Source organism: Myotis myotis, unplaced genomic scaffold (assembly GCF_014108235.1).
Source record: "Myotis myotis isolate mMyoMyo1 unplaced genomic scaffold, mMyoMyo1.p scaffold_m19_p_3, whole genome shotgun sequence".
NCBI classification, from domain to species: Eukaryota; Metazoa; Chordata; class Mammalia; order Chiroptera; family Vespertilionidae; genus Myotis; species Myotis myotis.
In genome coordinates this window covers 100,665,456-100,692,871 of record NW_023416335.1, presented here as the reverse complement: position 1 = coordinate 100,692,871, position 27,416 = coordinate 100,665,456, and the positions used below count along the sequence as shown (strand labels likewise).

The 27,416-nt window shown below is 43.2% G+C and overlaps 1 protein-coding gene across 1 annotated transcript in view; it reads right to left on the bottom strand.

Moving 5' to 3' along the window:
* Nucleotides 1–4,725, bottom strand: part of ARHGEF4 (Rho guanine nucleotide exchange factor 4) — a 94,715-nt gene extending 89,990 nt beyond the window's left edge. Inside the window, 1 exon segment of the mRNA XM_036297737.1 lies at nt 4,452–4,725. The gene's annotated coding sequence lies outside the window, so the exon portion shown is untranslated.
* Between the last annotated feature and the right edge of the window lie 22,691 nt (nt 4,726–27,416).

Sequence of the window (27,416 nt, the reverse complement as noted above, 5' to 3'; positions counted from 1 at the left end):
GTCAGGAACAGGCATATTGGATAGACACAGAACATCATGGCTGAAAAAGTAGGTATGTATCACCTTTTGTGAACAGTCTAACTGAAATATATTGATGCCTGGAATGTCATCCAGAGAAGCTTTCTGATGTCCAGTCTGAGTTCAGTGGGCAAGGGTGTTGATATCTCTTGTTGATGTCTGTCCTGGGTGTGGAACTGAGAAGGTGGTGCGATAGCTACCAATTTGATTATATTTGCACACCTGAGGGTTTTGGCCTTACCCTGAGATCAACAAAGAAGTATGAAAGTCTTCTGAATGAGTGAGTGGAAGCAGTGTCATAAAGAAGTTGGTAATCTATACCATTCATCTGAGTAGGGACAGAATAAATTAAGAGGGAGGCTCTGAACAAAGAGGACTCAAAAGAGACAGCTAAAATTGGCTGACTGTATAGAGATAAGGTCCAGATGGAGGCTGTAGTCATAAGCATGAAAAATAGATGTCAAGTTATAGGGTCTTTCAAAGAAAGAAACACTACGATTCAGCAACTGAGTACAGAAAGAGAAGCAGGCCAGAAGTTGTAAACACTGAGGCCTGGATTCATACCAAGAGAAGGGAACAATGAGAAGTGGGGAAAGGAAAGGAAATGGAGAATTGAGCGAAGATGAGGAAAGGGCCTGTGCTAAGAGCTGGTTTAAGGGAGAGAAGAAAGGGTTTAGTTTTAAATATGTTACCTTTGGGGTGAATTTGGAGACCCACAAGACCATACCAAAAGAAGGCAAGGCCTGAGAACCACCCCAGCTCCCACTCTGCACCCTCACAGGCACCCACTTCACATGCTCAGTTCTTCACCATGGCAGTGAGTGATCTACAGGTTGGGCCTATGTCATTCTGGCCAGGGAGAGATTAGAGAAGAGAATTTTGGGCTAGTTTCTTTGACTCTCTTTCACTGCTCCATAGAGAGCACCTGAATTCACTTCCTCTCAGGCCACAGTTTGTGAAAGAGGAATGAAGCAGATGTGAAAGCATAAGGCTCTGCCAGCCTACACACCTTTCACACTCACTGACAAGGAAGCCTCATAGCTACCTCCAGAGAGCTGTTTGACAGCTATAAGCTGACCAGAGTCAACTCCAAAGTCTCTGAAATGCTTTAACATGAGGATCCAGAGGCAGGCAGAGGAGCTGCCTCACAGCCTACTAGGCAACATTAAAGCCAAAAAGGATGAGAAGGTGTGGCAAAACTGGCATTGCAGAGATTCACCAGAGTTCTCCACCATACTCCCCACTGAACAGTGCTTCCTCCCCTGCAGCAGACACATGGGACACTTTTAACAGAAGGATTAGAAAAGGAGCAGGCACTATGCCAGGGAACGCTACAAAACCTGGCCTTGGGAGTAGCGAGAGCTCAGCTCTTGGTGGGAACATCCTGGTCAGCAGGACAGTGCCTCAAGCTGCTTGCTGCTTTCTGCTTTCTGCTTCCTGCCAGGTGGCATGTACTCAAACCTTTCCCACCCTACACCTGTAGACCCCATTTCTGATCCACCCAAATATTTTGGGCTAGAGGGAGGCCTTATATTGAGGGAGGCCTTATCTAGGCCTCCCTCAGCACTTAGAGGGGGAGGGGTGGATGCACAAAGCATAGTTGTTACTAACTGGGTTTTAGGGTCCAAGGACCCAATTTGAGTCTTGGTTACATTTACTTAACCAGGCAGAGTGGTTGGCCCATAACTTCATAAGAGGCATAGTAGTATAACACCATTTTATAAGCAAGAAATTAAGGTCCAGAAAAGTCAATGGATTGGCCCAGGTCATACAGAGTTGAGTGGTAAGTGACAGAGCCAGGATAAGAGCCTATGCTCTTAACAATGATAGATATTTTATGAACAAATAGCTCAAACTCCCCCTTAATGGCAAATCTAAAAGTGGAATAATAAATGTGTTTTCGTGAGAAATTTTTAAAAGCATAATAAAAATGAAAATTAAAAGCAAAAATGTACCTAACAAAAATTTAGAAAAATTGTAATTGAAGGCAGTATAATTTCTGTGGCAAGAAATTTTGGAGATATTATGAGATATCTATTGAATTTATTCTTTTTTGTTTTAGGAAAATGTTTTTATTACCATACTCTTGGAAATAATTTCAAAGCATGATAAAAATTATTTCACTGTGTGCAGAATTTTGCAACCACAAGAGCTAAGATGATTCCTTTGTTATTGATCTCTATAAATAAAATTACTGGTTTCTTAATTATTGGAAACGTTAACTGATTTAAAATCATGAATAGTTGGAAATGTCACTGCACTCTGAACTTGGAAAATGATAGATCAAAGTAAATGTCATTGCTGTAGAAGACTGGACTCAGTCACTAATATTGCTCACCCTGTTTCCTGAGTTAATTTAACATTTTGCAAGATATGATAATAAGCACTAAGATCCACGACAATGAACCAGAAGCTTGCAAAATTCTGGAGCAATCATGAAATTCAGTGTGTATTCAGTCCAGTCAGTTTCCACATTATAATATTTTATCAGGGCATGACTCTTTGGGTAGGAACTTTCTGAGAGGTCAAAGGGCTCACTACCCAAATGGAGACAGGCTGAGCAGTCACCTTGCATGACAGTTTCAGGGTCATAGTGAGATTTATCTGGACAGCCAGATGCTAGCACTGTCACTGCCTGATGGCAGAGGCCAAATAAGACCAGGTTCTCAGCTGCAAAAATGCACATTCTGCTTTGTAATCCTCTAGTTAAAAAGTCCTATCAGTGGAGTCCAGAATTAAGCTATGTGCCATGTCCCTGCCCAAAAGACAAAGCAGACCTGTCCCTCCCCCAGCTTGGTGTCTTGTCTATAGCACTCAGTGATCACTGGCGCCTCACTCTGGGGCTTACTTGGTCTTCACCCTCACCCAATGATTGTGAAAATTTATCAAAGGTTCAGGATTCCAACTGTAGTAACTAGAGCTACTACTTATTTAAATGAAGTATTTATGGTTTTTTGAGACATCTTAGCCATATAGTTACATCTAAGTTTCCTTAAATAGGATGTTGGGTCTGGAATTTTTAATTTTACAGTTTATGCACATCATTTTCTAAGATGGGTCTCAGTGATACCAAGACCTTGGATTGAGTCTTTCACCCCTAAAATGAACTTGCATATTCTATGAGAACAGGAACCACACCATGTACTTACTTAATCAATTCTGATTCAAGGATGTATTATTTAAACCAAGACCTAAAAGATAGCTGAAGACAACCAGGCAAAAGATGAGGGAAGCATATTCCAGGTAGAGGGAACATCTGAGAAAAAGCATCGAGGAGCATGGGAGGGAGAACAGTTAAAGATCTAAAAGCAGGCCCAGGTGACCAGAGCAAGAAGTGGGATGAAGCAGGAGATAGGCAAGGCAGACCACACCTGGTCTGAGGTGTCAGGGAGGGTCTTGGCCTTTATCCTATGTGCCATTGGGAGCCAAACATGAAGGGTGAGTGACATGGGCCAATTTTCAGTTTTAACAGATTACTCCCACTGTAAGTGAGAATGGAAAGTAGGGGCAGGAGTAGAGGCAAAAGTTCAGGTTAGAAGCCAGAGCAGTGTCCATGGAAAAAATGTGGTGGTAAAGATATCTCACATGTATAAACCTTCTTTCTCAATGCTTTACACAGAAAATGCACATGCATATAGATTTATTGCAAATGGAGCAAATAAAATAATTCTACTGGCTGCTTTTCTTCATGATGACTGACTATCTCAACAGCCTATGATTCTTTTTTCCCTTTGGTAAGACAATTCTGAGCTTTTCTTTCCATTTTTAACATAACAGTGACTGGGTGTTTCATGGAGCAAAATAAAAACCTTGAGATATGCTACAGAAATGATTTCGAGACATAAAAATATTTTTGACTAATAGTTTTGGTATTTTCCAAGTTTTCCCCTGCTCCACCCCTAATTTCCAGGTGGGTGGTATTAAGAAAGCAGAGATCTCTCTGATGGATGAAGTGAAGGTCATTGTGGGGAGGAAAAGCCTCCGTGTTCTGGAGTGGGTGTGGGGTGGGGAACAGAGCAGAAACTGCAGTGAGCATCATCAATTCACCCAACCCCCACGCTGGGGAGACAAAGGGTCCTTTGCAGAGCAAAGGTTCTGGCCCACCTCCTCTAAGGGAGTCTGGGTGTTCCTGGCCTGCCCAACCAACAGAATATATCTCCAGTCTTATCCTTTCTTTCCCAATTCCCGCAATGGCAACCACGGATGGAGGATTTCTTCCCTTCTCTAGTGCAGACCTAAAAGGATCAACGTCCCCAGACTCCAGACCCCAACCATCAGAACAAGGCATCACAGGGTGAAGAGAGTGTAGACCTTACTCCCTCCACCATCCCTCCCATTATGTGAAAGAACGCACAAAAATTTCCAAATCACTGCTCTCTCTCCCCCCTCCTCCCCCTGACCTAGCGTACAACCTCCGGGCCTTGGCGACTTACCGCTGGGGCAGGGAGTGTCGCAGGACAGTGCCTGAGTCTGGTCAGGAGCCGCTCCCCGGACCGAGCTGCTCGGTCAGCACCACAGCCAGATCCCACTTTTGAGTCTAGTGTGGTTCTCACGACTCGCTGGACTCGGCTGGGCAGCTCCAGCCGCAACCAGCTGGGGAAGATTAGTCCGCGAGAGGGCGGGCTTCTGCCGAGAATGCAGCGGTGGGAGGTGCCATTGCTCAGCAGTGGGAGAAGTGAAGCTCGCGGGGCTGGAATGGAAGCTGCAGTCTCGGTGCCCCACTGCCGCCGTCCCCATTGGATCTCGCTTTGTTTTTGTTTCTCCGTGTCTCTGCCTCTGCCTACCCGCAGGGATGTAGTTTTGCATTCCTTAGGCCCAGCTGCCTGTTCTGCTAGAAGGGACATCAGCCCAGTTGCCTCATTCCTGCGCCGGGCCTGACGTCCTCAGAGCTCATAAATGTAGTTGTCCTTACCCTCACAGCCCCTAGCATACAGGAAGATTTAACACCAACCTTCTCGGAAGGCCGCGGTCACACAATGCCTAGTCATGAGTTCTACCCAGGATTCGGAGACGGTTCAGGCCAATCTCAGGACGCAGGGCAGTCTTCCAGAACCTTCTATACAGACTGTCTTTCTTGGGCCCAATTATATTATTATTGGGGAGGAAGGAGGCGCTTCCCTTACAGGTACTCACTGTATGGGCTGTGCTGGGGCTACACCCTGCCGCAGTCTTGGGGAAGAAATGTAGGACTCTCTCCCTGAAAAGCTGAGGACAGAGGGTCTACAGAACGCTGGGAGGCAGGAATAAAGTATGGATTAGTAACTCTAGAATGGCTCAGGAAGCAATGCCAAGAGCACAGTGTGTGGGAGTTAGGGGGAGCCAGAGTGCACAGCTGGTGCTGGTGAGATGGCTGATCCTAAAGGTTGGGGTAAGTGAGGTGAGGGGACTTGATCCCACATCACAGAAGTTGAGCACTGGCAATGAGCTATGAGAGGAAAGAAGGCGGGATCACCCAGTCCAGGCTTGGGCTGAAAGAAGCCCAAAGCAGGTTCAGACTCAGACAAATGACAAAGGCCATGCCTTTCTTTGAACCTAATGGGCTTCCGCCCTGTCCCCATCTAAAAAACCTGGATACATAGGTTGTACCACCTTGGCTTGGACTGGCTTTGTCATAACACATCTACCTTCTTTATAAATTAAGTCATCTTAAAGTGGCTCTGCTGCAGGTCTCTCTTCCAGCAAGCATCATCCACGGTGAGCACACCTTCTTGCACTTCTTTTAGTTGAACCGTTTTTCTACCTGATGACTGACTCAGTGTGACCTCAGATGTCCTCTCCCCGCCTCCATGTTGGTGTAGTCCTGACTTTTCCAGGCAGTTTCTGACCATCAGATTTCCCTAAATCAATTCTTCTGCTGTTAGGTAGAAACAAAGGTAGACTTATTCCTCATTGCTGCATACATCCTGAATCAAGGACAGAATCCCACAGATTCCACAGTCCTTGCTAGTTAAAGTTAATAAACAACCTCTCCTAGAGAGGTTCCCCCTCTTCTGGATTATAAGGATTTTTTATATTTCTTAAATTTTTCTCTGTTTGAGGATAGTATGGGCTCAACTTCTCCCAATTAGTGATAATTGTTTTTTCTGTGCTCATCTTGCCACCCTTTGGCCAGTGACCACTATTCTAAGCAACCTACTTTGTCTTTTCAGAGATTTTAAAACCTCCTTACAAAACAAAAGTTATATATATCTAACTTTCCAAGGACTAATATTTCCAAGTTCAGGTACACTGAATGATTTTTTCATTAATATTGTTCTAATGTAAATTTAACTTTATGTTCCTTTTATAATACCCTGACATCCTGTTATCTTTTCCTTTCCTGGCATAGACCCTTAGGGTTTTCAGAACTTGCTTCTTGATCACTTGACACTGAATTGTACACTGAGGATCTCAGACTTTATGGCCAAATCCGTTGCTTTCCTGACAGACCCAAAGAATTTCACTTGATGATGAGCACAAATGTGGCAACAGCTGATCCAGTAGGCTGCACCAGTGGGGTTACAATCCAGGTTTGTAGACTGAGAAAACAAAGTTCCTTGTGGACTGAGAGGACTGGGGGGTTAGGGCACTGGACCTCATACCTCTAAGAAAGGCTGGCAGGACTGGGACTGTCTACTAGGAGAAGCACAGGCCTCACAGGGGGTGAGGGGAGCACAATTTGGAGAAGATAACTGGATTAGGAGGAGGAACAATGGCTCCAAGGATGGTCATGGCCAGAGACACTGTAGTACTCAGATTGATTCCCCTGCAGAAAGATGTCTTCCCCAATCTTAAACAAACTAGTATTAAGGGATACTGTCAGATGAAGTAGTCCATTGTTATGACTGGGTGGTTTCTTGTTCTTGTATTTTATTTATTTATTTTATTTTTTATTTAAATATAGCTGGTTATACTATTATATTGGTTATATTTGTTTTAGGTGTACAATATAGTGATTCAACATTTTTATACCTTACCTCATTATTTCTAGTAATTATCTGTTACCATGCAAACTTACCACAATATTATTGACTATTCCCCTTCACCTTTTTCATCCATCCCCCATTCCCTTCTTCTCTGGCAAGCATCACTTTGGTCTTTGTTTCTAGGAGTGTGTTTTTGTTTTGTTTGTTCATTTGTTTTGTTTTTGTACTTTCCACATATAAGTGAAACAACATAGTATTTGTCTTACTCTGTCTGACTTATTTCACTAAGCATAATTCCCTGTAGGTCCATTTAGGTTGTCACAAATGGCAATATTGTGTTTTCTTTTATTGTTAGGTAATATTTTATTGTATATATAGAGTGGGTCAAAAGTAGGTTTACAGTTGTTTGTATGGAAAATAATACAATCTATACTAATAAAATGATAATATGCTAATTAGACCGGGAGACCTTCCGAAGACCTTCCGCACATCCTTCCGGACAAAGCCGGGGCTTGGCCAGCCTGCAAACCACCCCCAGGCCCTTGCCCAGGCCACCCCACTCCCCGGCCCAGGCCACCCTCCCCCAGCAGGGACCCCCACTCCATTAGGGGGCTGGCCAGCCTGCAAACTGCCCCAGGCCCCTCGCCCAGGCCGCCTGCTCCCCAGAGGAGACCCCCACCTTAATGGGGGTGTGTCCAGCCTGCAAACAGCCCTCAACCCCTCACCCAGGCTGGACCCACCCCTAGCAGAGACCCCCCCATCCCAATGGGGGCTTGGCTGGCCTATAAACCACCTCAGCCCCTCACCCAGGCCAGCACTGGCCCCAGTGGTGACCCCCACCCCAATGGGAGTGTGGCCAGCTTGCAAACCACCCCAGGCCCCTTGCCTAGGCCAGCCCTACCCCCCAAGGGGACCCCCACCCTGATCCAGGACCCCCTTCAGGGCAGACCAGCCGGACCCCACCCATACACCAGGCCTCTATCTATACTAATAAAAGGGTAACATGCTAATCAGACCAGACATCCTTCCAGACAAAGCCATGATGGTGGGGCCAAGGCAGAGGCAGTTAGGGGTGATCAGGCTGGTAGGGGAGAGAAGTTAGGAGGATCTGGGCAGTTGGACATCTCCCGAGGGGTCCCAGATTAGAGAGGGTGCAGGCCGGGCTGAGGGACACCCCCTTCCCGTGCATGAATTTCGTGCACCAGGCCTCTAGTCTATATATATTAAAGCCCAGTGACTGAATGGCGGAACAACCAAAACGACTGGTTGAACAGTCGCTATGATGCGCACTGACCACCAAGGGGCAGACACTCAATGCAGGAGCTGCCCCCTGGTGGTCAGTGCGCTCCCACAGTGGGAACACAGCTCGGCTGACCAGAATGAGTAGCACTCCCACAGCTGCCAATCCCCACAAGCCACGCCCCCACCAGTGCACGAATCCGTGCACTGGGCCTCTCGTAATTAATAACTAATAATACAAGAATAAACTGTATTTCACATATTTACAACAATAAACCTACTTTTTCCCCATTCTGTATGTACCACATCTTCTGTATCTGTTTATCAATGGACATCTAGATTGCTTTCATATCTTGGCTATTGTAAGTAATATTGCAATGAACATAGGGGTGCATATATATTTTAAATTAGTGCTTTTATTTTCTTTAGATAAATACCCAGAAGGGGAATGCTGGTTCATATAGTAGATATATTTTTAGTCTTTTGAGGAATCTCCATACTGTTTTCCATAGTGGGTGCACCAATTTGCAATCCCACCAGCAGTAAACAAGCATTCCTTTTTCTTCACATCCTTACCAACACGTTATTTGTTGACTTTTTTATAATAGCCATTCTGACTGGGTGAGATTATATATAATTGTGGTTTTGATTTGCATGACTCTGATGATTAGTGATGTTGAGCACTTTTTCATATCTCTGTTGGCTATCTGTGTCCTCTTTGGAAAAATATCTCATCATATTCTCTGGCCATTTTTGATTGGATTTTTTATTTTTTTGTTATTGAGTTGCATGAGTTCCTTATATATTTTGGATATCAACCCCTTGTTATTTGTGAATATATTTTCTCATTCAGTAAGTTGTCTTTCTGTTTTGTTGATGGTTTCCTTCGATGTACAGAACTATTTAGTTTTATGAAGTTCCATTTGTTTATTTTTGCTTATGTTTCATTTGCACCAGGGGACATAGCTAAAAGAGTATTACTAAGACTGATTGGTGTCAGACAGTTTGCTATCTATGTTTTCTTCTAGGAGTTTTATGGTTTCAGGTCTTACAGTTAAGTCTTTAATCTATTTTGAATTTATTTTTGTATATGGTGTAAGAGAGTGGTACAATTTCATTTTTCCCATATAATTGTTTAGTTTAATCAACACCACATGTTGAAGAGATTGTCTTTTCTTGATTGTATATTCTTGACTTCTTTGTTGTAGGTTAATTGACCATATAAGTGAAGGTTTATTTCTGGGCTTTATTCTATTCCATTTATCTATTTGTCTGTTTTAGTGTGAGTACCACACTGTTTTAATTATGATAGCTTTACAGCATAGTTTGAAATCAGGAAGTGTTATACCTCCCATCTTGTTCTTTCTCAAGTTTTCTTTGGCTATTTGTAGTTCTATATACATTTTAGGATTTCTTGTCCTAGTTCTGAGAAGAATGTCACTCATAATTTAAAAAACAACAACACTTTTTATCCTCATGTGAGGATATGCTTATTAATTTCAGAGAGAGAAGAGAGAAGAGAGGAGAGAGAGAGAGAGAGAGAGAGAGAGAGAGAGAGAGAGAAACATCTAGTGAAAGAGATTCACTGATTGCCTCCTGCATGCTCCTCTACTAGGGAATTGAACCCATAATCTAAGTATGTGCCCATACATATTTTGATAGGAATTTCATTAAACTGTAGATAGCTTTGAATAATTATGGTCATTTTAATACTATTAATTCTGCCAAGCCATGAGCATGATATATCCTTTCATTTATTTGAGTCTTCTTTGATTTCTTTCTTCCATATCTTATAGTTTTCAAAGTACAGGTCTTTTATCTACTTGGTTAAATTTATTCTCAGGTGCAATCCTATCTAATAAAAGAGTAATATGCAAATTAACTGTAACTCTGCAACAAAGATGGCAGTACCCACAGTCAATAAGGAGGGAATATGCAAATCGAGGGCCACTCTGCAACAAAGATGGTGGTGGCCGGGCAGGGATGCTTGTGTTCCACCCACCCTGCCCGCAGAGGGCCTGTGGGCAGCGCACAGGCATGGAGAGCCAAGCGTCCCACCCCGCCCCGTCTGCTTCAGACCAGTGGGCAGCATGCACAGGCATCCCGCCCCTCCCAGGCCACTCTGGGCTGGTGGGCAGCGCACACGGAGAGCCTCTGGGCAGGGGACGTGGGCCGGCGGAGGGCAGCCTGTACTCCCCACATGACGGTGGTGGCAGCCGTGAGCACACCAAGTGGAGCCTGTGGGCCAAGCAGAAGTAGTGCCTGCAGGCCATCAGCGCCAAGGAGAAGCTGTGCAAGTCCCACCTCCTGGCCCAGAAGGTGCACGATTGCAGGGACAGCCACTGTAGCGGGCCAGATTGACATCCTCTTTGCTGCGCCATGGGGGTTTGTGGACCTGCAAAGCCGCAGGCCTCCAGTGCGCAATCCTCTCCTCCCCCCATGGCATGTGAACGTCCCCCAGTGTGCTGTCACCCAGCGTGTGCCTGCAACAGTCCCGGACCTTGGCGCAAACAAGTTCCCCCCACCCCTCCGCCACACTTCCATCAACCCCAGCATGCCTACATCTCCCACAGGGCGTGTGCATGTCCCCTCCGGCATGCTCACATCCTTTGGAGAGTGTCTGGGTATTCTAGGTGCTGAGGGTGGGCGCCTGTTAGAGGGCGGAGTGGTGATGTCCTGTTCCCGTGGAGGCCAGCGATGAGATCACCTCTGTGGGGCTAATGCAGGTGCTGAGGTGGGAGCAGGTGTGGACAGACACACCTGGTGGGTGTGGGAGGCCCTTGCTGAAGTGCCTTCAGTCAGCGTTCAAGATCGGGAACCGGAGGAGGCGAGGAGTTCCGTCCTCTCAGTGAAATGGTGGGATAGTCAGGGCAACTGCAGAGGAGGAATGTGCACTTTGGGTGCCGGCACCCATGAGTGAAGGCTTCCCTGACGGAGCCTCACTTGTTTGGGGCCTAGTGCACTCCTGCCAGGCAACAGGTGACAGGACGTGCTTTTCCGAGTTAATGAGAGCAAACGTTGATTCTCCCGCTGCCCGCGGGAGAAGGTGGAAAGTGGAGTGGGGAGACATGCGGGGAGTGAGCGAGGTTCCCTGTCTGGGGGTTCCAAATTTGCCATTGGTTCCTTTCACGGCTGACTAGAGATATACAGGGTGTCCCCCTAAAATGTATACACACTTTGAATACCTACTAATTTCAATGGGTTTAAGCATGAAAATAAAGAAACAACAATGGAGCTGTCATCTGTTAAAAGTGCGGGCACAAACTGGCAGTCGGACATTCCCTGAGGGGTCCCAGATTGGAAAGGGTGCGGTCCGGACTGATGGGCCCCCCTGCTCTTCCCCCCCCCCCATGCACGATTTTCATGTACCAGGCCTCTAGTCTATATATATAAAAAGTCAGCAATTGGAATGCCAGAACGACCAGAACGACTGGTCACTATGATGCCCACTGCAGCCAGCGAACTGGCCTGATCCTCCTGCAGCCCCTCCCCCCAGCTGGCCACGCCCTGATTGCCCCCCCACCCCAATAGGGGGTGGGGCTTACCGGCCAACCTCCTGCAGCCACTCCCCCCGTTGGACCCCCACCACCCTAATGGGCCCACAGCCCTCCCCCCAGCTGGCCATGCCCCTGACCCCCCCCCAACCCAATAGGGGACAGGGCCAGCTGGCCAACCTCCTGCAGCTCCTCCCCCCGCCCAGCCCCACCCCAGATTGGCCCCCCAACCCTGATCAGGGCAGTCTGGCCGGCCAACCTCCTGCTGTCTCCTCCTCCTGACAGGCCTGGCCTCAAATCCACCCTGTTTGGGGCCAGGCCGGCCGGACCTCACCTGTGTGCAAATTTGTTCACTGGGCCTCTAGTTGTAAATAAGATTGTTTTTCTTAATTTCTCTTTCTAATTTGTTCATTATTAGTGTATAAGAATGCAACAGAGTTCTGTATATTATCTTTTCATCCTAAACCTTTACTAAATTCATTTATTAATTATATTAATTTTGGTGGGTTCTTTAGAATTTTCTATATATAGTGTCATGTCATCTACAAATAGTGAGTTTTTCTTCTTTCCAATTTGGATGACTTTTATTTCTTTTTCTGATCTGACTTTTGTGGCTAGGACTTCCAGTAATATATTGAGTAATAGTGGTGAGAGTGGGCATCCTTGTCTTATTCCCAATCAGAGGAGAAAATTTCAGCTTTTCAGTACTGAGTGAGATGTTAGTTGTGAACTTGTCATATATATAACCTTAATTAAGTTGAGGTAAGTTCCTTCAATACCCACTTTGTTGAGAGTTTTATCATAAATGAATGTTAAATTTTCTGCAATGCTTTTTCTGCATCTGTTAAGATAATTATACAATTTTTATCATTGGCTTTGTATGGGATGAACCACATTACTTTTTTGCAGATGTGATTACTTGCATATCTGGTGATGATGTCCATTTTATTTGTTAAATTCGGTTTGCTAGTATTTTGTTGTCAATTTTTGTATCTATGTTTATCAGGGATATTGGCCTCTAGTTATATTTTTAAAGTGTCTTTGTCTGGTTTGTGTACCAGGGGAATGTGGGCTTCATAGAATGAGTTTGGAAGTGTTCTTTCCTCTTCAATTTTTTGGAAAAATTTGAGAAGGATAGTTATTAATTCTTCTTTAAATCTTTGGTAGAATTTACCTGTGCAGCCACCTGGTCTGGGATTTTATTTGTGTGGAGTTTTTTTTTTTATTAAAATTTCATTGCTAGTAATTAATCTATTCAGATTCTCTGTTTCTTCATGGTTTAGTCTTGCAATTTTGTATGTTTCTATAAATGCCAAATTTGTTGGCATGTAATTGTTCATAATATTCTTTAATGATACTTTTTATTATTGTGATGTCAGTTGTAATCTCTCTTCTTTCATTTATGATTTTATTTATTTGTATTCTCTCTTTTTTCTTGATGGATTCTTGCTAGAGGCTTTTCAATTTTGTTTATTCTTTCAAAGAACCATCTCTTAGTTTCATTAATCTTTCCTATTGCTTTTCTATTTGTTTATTTCTTCTCTGCTATTTATTTATTTATTATTTATTTTTACTTACTTTGGTTTTTGTCTGTTATTTTTATAATGCCTTTAGGTGTAAATTTAAGCTGTTTATTTGATATTTTTCCTGCTTTATGGTAGGCCAGCATAGCTATGAACTTTCCTCTTAGAACTGTAGCTGTGTCCCATTAGTTTTGGGTTATAGTGTTTTTATTTTCATTTTATTTTCATTTGTCTCAAGATAGTTTTCAAGTTCCTGTTTGATTTCCTCTTAGGTTCATTGTTTAGATACAGGGGTGGGCAAACTTTTTGACTCGAGGGCCACAATGGTTTCTTAAACTGGACCGGAGGGCCGGAACAAAAGTATGGATGGAGTGTTTGTTTGTGTGAACTAATATAAATTCAAAGTAAACATCATTACATAAAAGGGTACGGTCTTTTTTTTCAATAGTTTTATTCATTTCAAACAGGCGGGATCCGGTCCACGGGTCGTAGTTTGCCCACGGCTGGTTTAGAAGCATGTTATTTAATCTCCACATATTTTTTTCTAGTTTTCTTTCTATAGTTGATTTCTATTTTCAGGCCATTGTGGTCAGAATATATGCTTGATATAATTCAATCTTCTTGAATTTATTGAGACTTGTTTTGTGGCCTAGTATGTGATCTATCCTGGAAAATGTTTCAGGTACATTTGAGAAAAATGTGTAACCTGCAGTTTTGGGATGAAATGCTCTCTAAATATCTATGAAGTCAAACTGATCTAATGTGGAATTTAAGGCTATTATTTCCTTATTAATTTTCTGTCTGGATGATCTTCCATTGAGATACATGGAGTATTAAAGTTCCAACTATTATTATATTATTGTTAACTAGAGGCCCAGTGCATGAAATTTGTGCAAGGAGGGGGGTGTCTCTCAACCCAACCTGCACCCTCTCCAATCTGGGACCCCTTGGAGGATGTCCAACTGCCAGATTGGGCCTAAACCGGCAGTCAGACACCCCTCTCACAATCTTGGACCGCTGGCTCCTAACCGCTCACCTGCCTGCCTGATTGCCCCTTAACCACTTCTGCCTGCCAGCCTGATCACCCTGTAACTGCTCCCAGGCTGGCCTGATTGATGGCTAACTGCTCCCTTGCTGGCCTGATTGCCCACAACTGCCCTCCCCTGCCATGACCTGCCTCCTCCGTGGGGACCCGCCTCCTCTGCTCAAGGTGGCGGAGACGCCAGGACCGGCCTCCTCTATGCCACGCAGAGCTGCTGGACCCCCAGGCCTCACCTCTGCTGTGAGTGAGGCCATCTTGTGGTGGCCATCTTGTGATGACATTGCATGAGGGCGTCGCATGAGGGTGTGACACTACCTAGGCTTTTATTATCTAGGATTCTTGACTTTGTGTTTATTAATATTTGCTTTTTATATACTTGGGTGTTCCTATATTGGGTCAGTAGGCATTGACAATTGTTATATCCTCTTCTTTTATTGAGCCCTTTAAAATTATGTAATTTCCACCCTCACTGGTGTGGCTTGGTTGAGTGTTGTCCTGGGCACAAAAAGGTCACTGGTTTGATTCTGGTGATGGCAGATATGCATGTCTGGGTGCATATAGAAGGCAACTGATCAATGTTTCTCTCTCTCCCTCTCCCTTTCCCTCTCCCTTTATCTCTCACTCTGAAAATCAATAAAACCATATTTTTAAGAAAATTTTTCCTCTTTTTGCATTCTTTGTTCTAAAGACTATTTTGTCTAAGTATTGCTACCCCAGCTTTCTTTTCATTTCTATTTTTAATGGAAAATATTTTTTCCAGTCCTTCACTTTTAGTTTGAAAACACACCTTTCTTTTAGTGTTCAAGGCATTAATTCTTCTGGCCCCAGAGGGTAAAGGAGTAGAACCTGCAGAATCTAGAAGGGTTAAGAAGGATCTCAGAAGTTTCCCTTATCTTTCTCCTGTCTGCATTTCTCTGGGTTCTCCTAATTCACTCATGAGGCCTCCTCACTACAGCCAGTGTGGTGATTCTGGCCCTGATTACAAATGAGGTATCAAGACTCCAGAAAGGGGAACTTTGCCCTAATCCAAGGGTGAGTGGTCTAGTACTCTACCATTGGCTACTTTACCCCCAGTTCTTAAATCTAAAAGTGCTGAACTTTTCTATACTTAGAAGGATCTCCAGAACAGAGAAAGCATTCTCCATGGGTCTAGGAGCATAGGGAGTTATGGATAGAGAACCAATAGTAGTATTTCTGAACCTGTGGTACTCTTGAGGTCCTCTACTCCAAGCTCTCCAATTTTTAGAGGAGGAAACCAAAGACTTCTCTTCCTTAACCTCCTCCATCTTATTGGGTGGAGAGTTTGGAGGAAGTAACTTATTCTTGTTTCTCCTACCCAGAGCTGTAGATTTCAGACCCCAGGCCCTGTCATCTTCTGCCTGCCCTGGGCATGGTCTTGGCTACCCAAGCCCATCATTCTTGGATTCCCTCCCCTCCCCATGCTGTAGATCCTGGTTATGTTCTAGGAGACTGGATACTCCTGTCCTGTGGTGGAGCTGTCTCTATTTTCTTTCTTCTTTTGGCTTTTTCACCAGCCCAAGATTCACTTCTCCTCTGATCTCATGCCATAAGGCCATTTCCTCTGATGTGAGTGTGTGTGTCTGTGTGTATCCCCAGAGGAAGTGACCCCACATGAGGTTGGATGGCTCTCATACCAAAACAAATCCCATGTGCAGAGTGAAGCCCTGCTTTAGGAGACTCAAACTTTCCCTTCACCTTAGCATTCTGCCCCTGAGTAGGTGGGCCTATCCCTGCTCCTCTCTGGTCTTTACTTTCACAGTTGTACAAAGATGCATTGCACAAGAAACTGCAGAAACCTGCACCCAGCCTATAGGCAGTCCAGGCTACCATATCCCTGGTAAAGGTGTTGTTGTGGGTTCCAGGAGCACCCTCTGACCTTCCTCACTGGGTGGTCGTGCTCCAATGATTTTTTAGGCCCCTCTTCTTTGCAGCCATGAAAGGGTTTCAGCCTCACTTAACCTTGCAAACCAAGGGAGGAGAGGTAGTTCCTCAAAGAGAAACTGAGGCTCAGAAAATACTAGAAAGTGACATGTATGTGGAGTGGGTGAAGGTATGGGGTGTTTAGAATACTATGCATAATGTCACCACTGCATCCACCATGGTGGATATGAGAATTTTCCCCAGGGATGGGAAGTTACTCATCCAAGTTCACACAATTTGAAGGCAAAGCTAGAAATTTCCTTAAGATTGGACGATACAGGTACAAACAAGTGGTAGATCCCTGTCACTCTCATGTAAGAGAAGTATGTATATGAACAGTCCCTGCTGACTCTTGACTGTCCAACCTAACAGAAGGGCATCATCTATCTTTCTGTCACAGCACTTCTAGATGGTGTCTATCCTCAGGCTGTCTCTTGTTGCAAAATGGCTGCTGGGGCACCAGCCTGAACCAGCCACCATGCCTACATTTCTGAAGCAGGAAGAAGAAAAAATAAAGGGATAAATTTCCTACATGGCCATGTATGCTCCATCTAAGCAGCCTTCTCCAGAGTTCCACATAATTCTTCTGCTCACATCTAATTAGCCAGAATAGAGGCTTTAGTTTGGTGAAGAAAGAAGTCTGAGTCTCTCTTGTTAATGAAGACAGATGAAAACCACATGGTAATGAACAGTATTCTTTCTCTACACTAAACAGCAAAGAAAGGCAAATAGATGGAGTCATTTCCAATAAATTGAGCATTCATTTACCTACCACTGACTCTCTTGCCTTGGTGTTTTGTTTTGTTTTTATTACCAGAGAAATAAGAAGTATGGTTTCAGACCAGGATATATATATCCTATCAAATAAAAGGGTAATATGCAAATTAACCATCACTCCATCACAAAGATTGTCAGCGCCCAGTCCTCTCAGCCCTGCCAGAGTCCCCCAGTCCCGGGGAGGGGCAGCCTCTGAGAGTGGGCAGCATGAGTGGCCTGGTGGAATGCTTGCTTCGTCACCTTAGTGACGGGACTGGAGAAGTACCATCCACCCCACTATTCTAGGAACCAGACTGATATAAACTCCAGGGTCTCAGCTGACCCCATTAGGCTCCATACAACTATCTCTGTCCAGCCAAAGGCAGAGTAATATTTTTTGGTCACTTGCAGAGGAGTACTTCTGGGATAAGAAAAAACACCTATCATATTCCCTGAAAGCAAAACAGCACCATCCCCACCGAAAGCCCTGTCAGAAACAAACTTTTGAGTGATGAGTGATTGAGATTGACAGCTGGATGATAGGCAAAGCGGGGAGAATGGCCTCTTCTGCTTGCAGCCAAGGCCTGTGGAGATAGACACAAGCAGTGGACCAGTGAATTGCTTGGAGCATCAAGCAAGGTTCTAAAAGCAAAAAGACAGTGTCTGACAGTGGTTGGAACCTAAGTACCTAATAGGAACCCCAAATTGGCAGGAAGAAAAGAAGAGTGGAGTCCTAAGCCAGCTCCCATGGGGAATTACACTAGGTTGAAATGAACAAGACTTCACTACACTTTTTTATTTATTACTAGAGGCCCGGCTCATGAAATTCATGCACTGTAGTGGGGGGGGGGGTGTCCCTCAGCCCAGCCTGCATCCTCTCTAATGTGGGACCCCTTTGGTTGATGTCTCACCCCCTGGGGCCCACCGTCTTCCTTCTGAGGTTGGATGGTCTGTTCAATGCTTCTCTGTCTCTGGATTTATTTTAGTTCATCAGTTTATGTTGTTCATTATATTCTGCAAATGACTGAGGTCATATGATATCTGTCTTTCTCCGACTGGCTTATTTTGCTTAGCATAATGCTCTCGAGGTCCATCTATGCTGTTGCAAATGGTAACAGTTCCTTCTTTTTACAGCAGCATAGTATTCCATTGTAATCCACAGTGTTTTAATCCACTCATCTGTTGATGGGGACTTAGGCTGTTTCCAAATCTTAGCTATTGTAAATTGTGTTGCAGTAAACATAGGGGTGCATATTTCCTTTCTGATTGGTGTTTCTGATTTCTTTGGATATATTCCTAGAAGTGAAATTACACCGAAACCGGTTTGGCTCAGTGGATAGAGCGTCAGCCTGCAGACTGAAAGGTCCCAGGTTCGATTCCGGTCAAGGGCATGTACCTTGGTTGCTGGCACATCCCCAGTGGGGGGTGTGCAGGAGGCAGTTGATCGATGTTTCTCTCATCGATGTTTCTAACTCTCTATCTCTCTCCCTTCCTCTCTGTAAAAAATCAATAAAATATATTTTAAAAAAAAGAAGTGAAATTACTGGGTCAAATGGGAGTTCCATTTTTAATTTTTTGAAGAAACTCAATACTGTTTTCCAAAGTGGCTGCACCAGTCTGAATTCCCACTAGCAGTGTACAAGGGTTCCCTTTACTCCACATCCTTGCCAGCACTTGTCGATTTGTTGATGATAGCCATTCTGACAGGTATGAGGTGATACCTCATTGTCATTTTTATTTGCATCGCTCCAATGATTAGTGACTTAGAGCATGTTTGCATGTCTCTTGGCCTTCTATATGACCTCTTTTGAAAGGGGTCTATTTAAGTCCTTTGTCCATTGTTTGATTGGATTGTTTACCTTCTTTTTGTTAAATTGTATGAGTCCCCTATAAATTTTGGATATTAAACCCTTATCAGATATAACATTGGCAAATAATGTTGCCAATGCAGTGGGCTTTCTTATTTAGTAGATGGTTTCTTTTGCTGTGCAGAAGTTTTTATTTTGATGTAGTCCCATTTGGTTTTTTCTTCTTCTTAGTTTCCATTGTCCTAGGTCACAGTGATGGCAAACCTTTTGAGCTCGGCGTGTCAGCATTTTGAAAAACCCTAACTTAACTCTGGTGCCGTGTCACATATAGAAATTTTTTGATATTTGCAACCATAGTAAAACAAAGACTTATATTTTTGATATTTATTATATATATTTAAATGCCATTTAACAAAGAAAAATCAACCAAAAAAATGAGTTCATGTGTCACCTCTGACATGCGTGTCATAAGTTCACCATCACTGTCCTAGGAGCTGCATCTGTAAACATTTTGCTACAAAATATGCCTGATATTTTTCTGCCTATGGATTCTTCTAAGATTTTTATGGTTTCCTGTCTTAAATTTAAGCCCTTTATCCATTTTGAGTTTATTTTTGTGAAGGGTGTAAGTTGGGGGTCTCCTTTCATTTTTTTTTTGATGTATCTGTCCAGTTTTCCCAGCACCATTTATTGAAGAGACTGTCTTGTCTCCATTGTATGCTCTTGCCTCCTTTGTCAAATATTAAGTGAGCATAATAGATTGGGTAGATTTATGGGTTCTCTGTTCTGTTCAACTGGTCTATAAGTCTGTTCTTGTGCCAATAACAGGCAGTTTTGAAAACAGTGGCTTTGTAATATAGCTTGATATTTGGTATTGTGATTCCTTCCAATATTGTTCTTCTTTCTCAGAATATTCCAAGTCTTTTTTTATTCCATATGAATTTTTGGAGTTTGTTCTAGGTCTATGAAGTATGCAATTGGTATTTAAATGGGGATTGCATTGATTCTATAGATTGCTTTGGGTAGTTTGGATACTTTAATGATGTTGATTCTACCAATCCATGAACATCGTATGTTCTTCTATTTGTTTATGTCTTCCTTTATCTCTTTTTTCAACACCCTGTAGTTTTCCTAGTATAAGTCTTTACTTGTTTAGTTAAGTTTATTTCTAGGTATCTTAATTTTTGTTGTTGTTGGAATGGTAAATGGGATTTTTTTTTTTTTCTTTTTTAGTTTCTCTTTCTGTGAGTTCATTGTTGGCGTATAAAAAAGCCATAGATTTCTGGGTGTTAATTTTGTATCCTGCTATATTACCAAATTCATTTATTAAGTCTAGTAGGTTTTTTTTTATGAAGCCATTAGGGTTTTCTATGTAGAATATCATGTCATCTGCAGAGTGACAGTTTTACTTCTTCTTTCCAGTTTGCATGTCTTTTATTTCTTCTTGTCTGATAGCTATGGCTAGCACATCCAGTACTGTGCAAAACAGGAGTGGTGAAAGTGGGCATCCCTGTCTTGTTCCTGTTCTTAGGGGAAATGGTTTTAGTTTTTGCCCATTGAGTATGATGTTGGCTGTAGGTTTGTTGTATAAGGCTTTTATTATGTTGAGGTATGATCCCTCTATTCCCATTTTGCTGATGGTTTTTATCAAGAAAGGGTGTTGTATTTTGTCAAGTGCTTTTTCTGCATCAATTGATATGGCTATGTGATTTTTGTCTCTCAATTTGTTTATGTGATGTATCTTGTTTATTGATTTGTGGATATTGTACTATCCTTGCATCCCTGGGGTAAATCCTACTTGGTCATGGTGTATGATCTTTCTGATATAATGCCGGTTCTGATTTGCTAGAATTTTGTTGAAGATTTTAGCATCTATGTTCATCACAGATATTGGCCTGTAATTCTCTTTCTTTATGGTGTCTTTATCTGGTTTTTATATTAGGGTAATGTTGGATTTATAGAATGAACTTGGAAGTGTTCCTTCCTCCTGAATTTTTTGGAATAGTTGAGGAGGATAGTTTTTAGTTCTACTTTGAATGTTTGGTAAAACTCCTTGTGAAGCTGTCTGGCCCTGGGCTTTTGTTTGTTGGAAGCTTATGGATGATTGCTTCAATTTCCCCCATAATTCTCGGCCTATTGAGATTTTTAGATTATTCCAGATTGAGTTTTGGAAGGTTGTATTTTTCTAGGAATATGCCCATTTCCTCTAGGTTGTGTAGTTTGTTGGAATAAAGTTGTTTATAGTATTTTTTAACAATCCTTGGTATTTCTGTGGGGTCTGTTGTTATTTTGCCTCTTTAATTTCTGATTTTGTTTATTTGGGTCCTCTTTGCTTCTTAGTGAGTCTGTCTGCAGTGTTTCTCAACCTTCTGGCCCTTTAAATACAGTTCTTCATGTTGTGACCCAACCATAAAATTATTATTTTTTAAAAAATATATTTTATTGATTTTTTACAGAGAGGAAGGGAGAGAGATAGAGAGTTAGAAACATTGATGAGAGAGAAACATCGATCAGCTGCCTCCTGCACACCCCCTACTGGAGATGTGCCTGCAACCAAGGTACATGCCCTTGACCGGAATAGAACCTGGGACTTTTCAGTCCACAGGCTGACGCTCTATCCACTGAGCCAAACCGGTTTCGGCATATAAAATTATTTTTGTTGCTACTTCATAACTGTAATGTTGCTACTGTTATGAATTGTAATGTAAATATCTGATATGCAGGATGGTCTTAGGTGACCCGTGTGAAAGGGTTGTTTGACCCCCAAAGGGGTCGAGACCCACAGGTTGAGTATCACTGGTCTAGAGGATCATTTATCTTGTTTATCCTTTCAAAGCACCAGCTCTTGGTTTTATTGATCTTTTGTATTGTTTTTTTGTCTCTATGTCATTTATTTCTGCTCTGATCTTTATTACCTCCTTCATTCTGCTCACTCTGGGTTTTTATTTTTGCTCTCTTTCTAATTTTTTATTTTGTAGAGTTAGATGATTTATTACGATTTTTTCTTATTTTTTTGAGGTAGGCCTGTAGAGCTATAAACCTCCCTCTCAGGACTGCTTTCACTGTGTCCCATAGATTTTGGATTGTTGTGTTTTCATTGTCATTCATTTCCAGGACATTTTTAATTTCTTCATTGATCTCTTTGGTAACCCAATCATTGTTTAATAGCATGCTATTCAGCTTTCAAGTGTTTGAATTTCTTGATTGTTTTTATTGTAGTTTATTTCTAATATTATGATACTGTGGTCTGAGAATATGCTTGATATGATTTCAATTTTTGTGAATTTGGAGAAACTTTGCCTGTGACCCAATATGTGGTCTATCTTTGAAAATGTCCCATGTACACTTGAGAAGTACACATATTCTGTGGTTTTGGGGTGAAATGTTCTGAAGATATCAATTAATTCCATCTTAGCTAGTGAGTCATTTAGGATTGATTTATGTCTCTGCTGATTTTTTTACCTAGTGATTTATCCATTGATGTCAATGGTGTATTAAAGCTCCCTATTATGATTGTATTGTTGATCTCTCCCTTGATATCTTCCAGAAGTTTTTTTATGTATTTGGGTGCTCCTGCATTGGGTCCATATATGTTTACCAGGGTTATATCCTCTTGTTGTATTGATTCCTTTAGTATTATGAAGTAGCCTTTTTTTCTCCTCTTGTTATGGCCTTCACTTTGAGGTTTATTTTGTCAGATATAAATATTGCTACCCCAGCTTTTATTTTCATTTCCATTTGCCTGACAGATATTTTTCCATCCCTTCATTTTGTGAGTCCCTTATTCTGAGGTGGGTCTCTTGTAGACAGCATATATATGGATCATGTTTTCTTATCCATTCAGCCACTCAATATTTTTTGATTGGAGTATTTAGTCCATTTATGTTTAAAGTTATTATTCATAGGTACTTATTTGTAGCCATTTTTGGTTTTGGTGCCTGTGTTCCTTCTTTCCTTTTTATTTATTCTTTTTACATCAGTTCCTTTAACATTTCTTGCATTGTTGGCTTGGTAGTGATAAACTCCCTTAGCCCTTTTTTGTCTGTGAAGCTCCTGATTTCTCCTGTAATTTTGAATGATATCCTCGCTGGATAGAGTATTCTTGGATTCAGTTTCTTGCTTTGCATCACTTTGTAAATTTCCTTCCATTCCTTTCTGGCCTGATGTGTTTCTGTTGAGAAATCATTTGATAATCTAATGAGAGATCCCTTGTACATAACATTCTGTCTCTATCTTGCAGCCTTTAAGATTCTCTCTTTGTCCTGAACATTTGCCATCATAATTATGACGTGTCTTGGTGTGGGTATTTTCAGGTTCATCTTGTTTGGGACTCTGTGCTTGTGTAATATTTTTTCTTCCCCACATCAGAGAAGTTTTCTGACATTAGTTCTTCAAATAGGTTTTCTAACCCTTGTTCCTCTTCCTGTCGTTCTGGCACCCCTATTATTGTATGTTGCTTCATTTCCTGTTGTCCCAAAGATTTCTTTGTCTCTCCTCCTGTCTTTTAATTTTTTTTCTGATTGCAGGTCAGTTTGGGTGTGTTTTGCTTCCCTGTATTGTAATTTGCTAATTCAGTCCTCTGCTTCTCCTAGCCTACTGTTGAAACTTTCCATAGTGTTTTTTATTGCAGCTATATCACTCCTTATTTCTCCTTGATTCTTACATAAGTTGTTGATTTTTTTCATTCATCTGGTTTATGAACTGTATGACCCTTATTCTGAATTCTTTTTCTGGCATATTGCATGGCTCCATTTCACTTAGTTGCTTCTCTGGCTATTCCTCCTTTCCCTTCCGTTGGGGGTTTCTTCGCCTCCCCATTTTTGCTCTGCCTAAGGATCTAGGTGTTGAGTCATGTGGGGGCTGTTTCTAGGGTGGCAGCAGCTCCTCAGGCATCAGCTGCTCCTTGGGCAGTTGCAGCAGCGGCTGCTCCTCAGTTGGTGGCAGCTCTTCTTGTGGGCACTGCTTGTGTGGCTTTTCGCAGCAGTGGTGCCTCCTCTGGCTGGCGGAGGCAGGCTGCTCGCCTGGCTGCTGTTCCCTAGGCAGGGTGGGCTGCTCACGAGGATGCTATTCCTTGGATGGGGGTGGGCAGCTCATGTGGCTGCTGCTCATCAAATGGGGGTGGACAGCTAATGAAGTTGCTGCTCATCAGACAGGGGTGGCTGCTCACATGGCTGCTGCTCCTCAAATGGGGGTGAGCTGTGTGTGGCTGCTGGTAGTCAAACGGGGGCAGGCAGCTCACACAGTTGCTGCTCTTTGGACAGGGGCAGGCTGCCTGTGTGGCCGCTGCTCCTCAGATGGGGGCGGGCTTCTCACGCTGCTGCTGCTCATGTGTTTGTGGTACCCTGTGCAAAGCGTTGGGCCAGCCAAAGAGGAATGTGCTTTGGAACTCACAGGAGCCGGTGGCTGGGGTGGCTGGAGTCTTGGCGATGGTGGGACTGCACCCAAGGCAGCAGGTCCCTGGCAAGGGTGGCTGTAAAGTCCCAGGTGGTGTCTGAGGGTACCCTAGGTGGAGGTGAGGCTGGCCTCCCAGTCACAGCAGCTCTCCCCTTCAAGAAGGTGCAGCCTTTGTGGTAGAGCCAGCCTCCCCAAGACTGTTTGCAATTGTAGCAGAGCCTGCCCATCTAGGCGAGCTCGGTCTGCCTGTCCTGCAGGATCTAACTGCCCCTCACTCACATACACACACACACACACACACACCACACACACACATCCACACACTCCCCTTTCTCTCCCTCCCTCACTCACACTCTCTCCCTCACTGCTGCCTTTTTCCTGCCTCTGTAGTTGGGTCTGGAGTGTCTGGAGTGTTATTGACCTTTTCAAGGATGGAGTCTCCTCTCCAGGTGTCTGGTTATGTGGCTCGCTCTCTATCACATTGATCAAACAGGACAAAATGCAACTCAAAAAGATATGACACAAAGGAAACAAAACACGAATGTACTCATGACACCTACAAACCCAATATAAGTGACCACCAGAGAAAAGAGAATTAGGGGAGAGAAAAGAGAGTGCAAATGATATCAAGGAGAGAAAAAATGGTAAGAGAGAAAAGAAAAAGAAGAAAAAGAAAGAAAAAGGGAAATACACACACACACACACACACACACTCTGAGTGGCCAGATAATTATGACCACCTGACGTTTGTAGGCAAATTAGCCGTACACTGCATTGTATGTGATATGGAAGCTGAAGGTTTGTTCGAACACCTTTGCTGTCTGAAGTTACCAAGATAAAAAAGTCTCTAATTCTCATAGGAACACAAGGATTAGACAGTCGAGCATTGGAAAAAAGTCATGTGGTCCGATGAATCACGTTTCCAGTTGCATCATGCAGATGGCAGAGTGAGAATTTGGCAGAAACAGCATGAAAGCATGCACCCCACATGCATGAGTACAACCCTTCAAGCTGGTGGGGGCAGTGTTATGGTTTGGGGCATGTTTTCCTGGCATGATTTGGGCCCTTTAATTCGTGTAGAACAATGTCTGAATAGCACAACATACCTAAGTATCATTGCTGATCAGATTTATCCTATCATGTTGATGGCGTATCCCAATGGAGATGGCTTCTTCCAACAAGACAATGCGCCATGCCACGGTGCTCGTATTGTGCAGGAGTGGTTTCAAGAACATGAGGGAGACTTTACCTTGCTTACGTGGCCCCCACAATCAGATCTCAATCCAATTGAGCATTTGTGGGACAAAGTTAAGAGAGCCATCAGGCAGCTGGTTCCACAGCCATCAAATCTCACAGAACTGGACCGTGCTATTCATCAGGCATGGTGTCAGATTCTTCGCATCACCTTTCAACATCTCATGGAGTCAATGCCAAGAAGAATCACCACAGCATTGGAGGCAAAAGGTGGCCCAACGAAGTACTGATGGGGTGGTCATAATAATCTGGCCGCTCGGTATATGTATATGGAGAAACACCACAGAACAAACAGATAAACTAAAAAATGCAAACACCAAACACTCAGAAAAAAGGGCAGGGGCAGAATCTGTAGAGGCTGAGTTTATATACAGGAAATAAGGTTAAGGAATTGGATGAATATGGGGTGGACCTCAGCTCATATAGAGGAAGTAGGAAGAGGATGAGTGGATAAGAAGAAAGAGAAATTAGAAAAAATTTTTAAAAAATTAATTAAAAATAGGATAAAATAAAAATAGAAAAAATAGAAATATAATGATGAAAAATAATGTGGGAAGAAATAAAAATAAAGAAACAAACAAAAAATGGAAATACAGAAAAAAGAAGAAAAAGAGAGATAACAAAATAATAATAAAATAAAAATGAAAAAGTTAAGTGTCCACCAAGTTTTAATCCCCCATGGCGCTGTTTGAGATCCCATTCTTCTGTACTGTCTGCCACTTCTCAGTTCCTGTTAGATTGTTGAAGTTCCAAGCAGTCCACTGTCCTCTGTTTGTGACTATTTCCACAGCCTTGACTACCAGCTGGCAGGATCAATCTTCCCACTAAGCCTATCTGCCCACTTTCAATCTTAATCTCTCAAGTGGCTGTTTCTGACAGGGCTATAGTTGGGGAGGTTGCCATATGGCTTTTAGGGACTGAAGGGTCTCTCAGATTTTTTTTTTGTATCCTTTGTAGCACTCAGGGTGTAGTCTGGGTGTGGCGATATTAGTTGTCTGGAGACTGCAGGGAGGGGTTATCTCTTCAGGAGATAATGGCTGCCTAGGTCTAGCACATCAGATATGACTCAATGCCAGACTCCTGGCCACCTCTCCCTGAGCGGTTCCTCTCCCCAGCCTCTCCCCAGATTCCATAAGTCTGCACATCAGCCATGGGTGAGTGTTTGTATTTGAAAGGTCCTATGAACTGGGTTTAGCGAATAAAAGAAAAGACCAATGAGGGGAAAGAGCTGTGCCACTGTGAACCCCTCTCCCCCTTACACGGTGTGGCTTGGGCAGTTGTTCAGGCTGACTCCTCGGGGCTCAGCCTCTCATGACTGTGGGCTTAGATCTAGAATCTCCTGCTGCAGCCCAGATCCCTGATTTTACCATTCTCCAGGAGTCCTCTGCCCTTCCCGGCTGTGAATTGTCTCACCAGCTGTGTCTACTTCACCAATTCAGGGTGGATGTTATTCAATTTAGTTGCTCCTATATGCTCCAGGACAAGGCTCGGGTCATGGCTGCCTATTCCACTGCCATTTTGTTTCTCCTGAAACTTAGCTTTAATCCTGTCAGAAGGGTAGCTTCTACTTAAGAATTCTAAAGGAATTTTCTCCCTCTTCTGCATGGCACCAATATTAAGGCAGGTAGTTCTCTTGCTGCTTTCTTAGTTCTGATTTATCCTTTTTCTGAGACTGTAATCTCCTGGGGTCCCAGCTTCATAGAGTCTCTATGTCACTCTTCATAGTAGGTGTATCCTGGGTTTGCTTTCTTCCCTCCTACATCCCAAGTAGCTGCCAAAATGGGAGCACCTCGTCCCAGATTCAACAGATCTGCCTGTGTACTTCTTGGGTTCCGGTTTTCAGTAATGTTTTGGCTTCTGTGTGTTTGCCAGCAGCTATGCTTCATCAATGCCCATGAAAGGTGTGAAGGAAGGCAGGAGAAGGGAACAGATCAGAACCTTGACCCACTTTGACCAGAACTCTTTCATTTTCTTCCATTTATAAGTAGGTTATAGTGTCACTTTACTTAAAAACTGCTGAAATGTTGAAAACCTTCAATTGG